Here is a 3,012-nt window from a genome sequence, read left to right on the forward strand (position 1 = left end):
GCCCAGCCCACTGTGGGTGGTGCCACCCTTGGGCAGGTGGGCCTGTGTTGCATAAGAAAGCAGGCTGAGCAGGGGCCAGGGGAGCAAGCCTGTAAGCAGCGTTCCTCCATGGCCTGTGCTCCAGCTCCTGCCTCCAGGTTCCTGCCCTGAGTTCCTACCTTGGGCTCCCTGATGAACTGCGACCTGGGAGTTGTACGACAAATAAACCCTTTCCTCCCCAAGTTGGTAGTGGTCAGAGTGTTTTGTCACAGCAATGAAGAACAAACTAAGACAGGCATCATTAGTAATTAGGAAAATGCAAATTAGGACCACCTTAAGATTTCATCATACCACAGTCAGACTGGCTAAGATAAAGAGAATAAATTATACCAAATGCTGGAGAGGATGTGGGGAAAGTGGAATCACATTCACTGTTCGTGGGATTGCAATCTTGTGAAATGCTTGTAGAGAGCAGTATGGAGAATTCTTAAAACACTAAAAATGAACTTATCATTGACACAGTATTACCACTCCTTGGCATATACCAAAAGGACTCATCCTTTTGTAGAGATACTTTTACAACCATGATTGCTGCTGCTCTTTTCACAATAGCTAAGAGATGGAAGCAACATAAGTGTCCCTCAATTAATGAGTGGATAGTGAAAATGTGATATATTTACACAACGGAGTTCTACTCAGCAGTAAAGAAAGACAAAATTATGAAATTTGCAGGTAAATGGATTAAAGTAGAATTGTTACATGAAGTGAGGTAACACAGCCTAAGAAAATCAAATGATGCATGTAAGTGGATCCTAGCACCCAATCCTTATATGTGAGCATGTATCCAGGTGTAAATTCAGGAACCAGAAAAGTAAAAAGGAACAAGGGAGGTAAATGGAAAGAAATAACCTGAGAGAGAACTGTAGGAGGCAGGTGTTACTAAGGGAGAAATGAATAAAAATGGAGGGTATTTAGATGGTAGGCATAGGGAGGGTTATACAAGGTAAAGGAAAAGAAGGAGCTCAAGAGAGGTGGGACCATATAAACTGGTATTGTCAAGGAAAAATTGGGGAAGATGGGGACACTTTAAATTGGGAAGCCATGGAGGAAGAGTTAGAAAGGGAGAGAGAAGAGACATAAATAATACATAGCTACTTTTAAAAAACCAGAGAAATCATATTAGTCAAACATCCTAAGGACAAATTAAACATACAGTATCACTACATGAGTTCAGGTGTATAGCCAAAGACTATATAACAATAAACAGTGCCAGACAGGAGAAACTTTCCTTTGAGTTTTTGGTTATGATGGTCCAAGGAACCTCCCCCCACAATCCCCAAATCACACAAGGTATTGCCACAGCCCTTGACTGCCTCACAGGACTTGAAGGTAAGACCCTATGGCTAAAGACAGAACATACTTCAGACACAGGACTAGGAGCAATTGACCTAGAACTGGCCTAGAAGCCACTTCCCCTGAAGGCTAGCTCTCATAACTTTGGAGAAAACTATGAGGATGCCAAGGGAAAATATCAATTGGTGGTCAAACACCAGCTTCAAGACCAAATAACAACATCAATGGCCAGCACAGCATACAACATTGATGTGAAGTGGTACTTTTATCTTGGGGACAATCAACAGTTACCTAATTGGACTAAAATCCCACTCAATGGAAGGAACCTCAAGTGTGGTACTATAAGCATAACCAAATACACATGGTTGAAGAGGTAATAGATCTTGGCGAGAACCCCAAAACTGTCACATCCCCTTAGATTATTATGATTTCTTCCTATCTGCAAAATATCTATCCTTGTATTTACAGATAAATATTGCAGTAATCACTCATCAAAGAAGCTTCTTTTGCACCAGACGGAGACTATTACCATGAACCACGAATGATCACACACAGATATTGTCTATGAAGTGCCCAAGCCTACATGTACAATGCAACCTCTTCGCCTAAGTCTCATGGAACATAGAACAGGGGAAAAGAGGTCCCTAATGAATATCTCAATTCTCATTAATGAAACTCCCTTATGCAACAGAGGACCAGGAACACAAATGGTCACAAATGACCAAATATAGAGATTAAGAGCCTGCACCCACCCAAGGCACAGGGACCACTGTTGAAAAGGGGGCTAAGGAGAAGATATGTGCCCATATGAAAAGAGAGTTCTCCAAGCTCCTGGGACCCAGCTCACATGAATCTACAAGAATGTTGTCAGTGTACACAAGTACCAATCAAACTCAAGCCTACAAAAACATAGCATAGAATTGAGATGGGGAAATGGACAGCAGACCACAATCTTAGCTAATGAAATACTGGGAAACTGATTACTGTTAGGTGAGGAAGAGCTTATCTTCCTAAAGCAAGGGTGAGTAGACCTCATTAGTTGAACCTTCATTGAGGAACGTCTGGGAACACTTAACGACACAATAAGCCTTAACACAAATGATGCAATGTATGAATTCCAGTGAGGGGGCTATACTAAAGTGCCAGTGGGAATGTAGTTATAAAGATGATTAAGACTGATTGAGATGTTCTGCATGAAATACACAAAAATCCAATAAAAACAAATTTTTAAAAAATTCTCAAATGATACCCTGTGAGATCTTTGGAAATCATTTGTGATTAAGTTTATATAATAATGCTACCTCCATCACATTGTCATATTATGTCTGAGAAGATTAGACTAAGTGTGAGAGGGTGTGGTGTATGTGCATACGTATTATGAGATATGAGATAGTTTGAAATATTTATTTGTATTTTGCTGTATTTATTTATTTATTTATTTTCTTTGTTTCCTACATAAATACAGTGGATTTTGATCATATCTGTCGGGAGCTATTAATCCATTATGTACATAAGCTGTGGCAGGCTCGTTTACTGAGTTTGTGTTTTGCACACCAGTACCTAATCTGCCAAATCAGGAGGAATGTGTTTATATGGTGGAGCTCACAAAACAAGTATTTGACCACTCCTTAACCCTCAGATACAGGTGGGAAAAACAGCTGTTGAAACTAATTGAGTTCT

Source organism: Nannospalax galili, unplaced genomic scaffold (genome assembly GCF_000622305.1).
Source record: "Nannospalax galili isolate Female #2095 unplaced genomic scaffold, S.galili_v1.0 scaffold936, whole genome shotgun sequence".
Classification (NCBI taxonomy): domain Eukaryota; kingdom Metazoa; phylum Chordata; class Mammalia; order Rodentia; family Spalacidae; genus Nannospalax; species Nannospalax galili.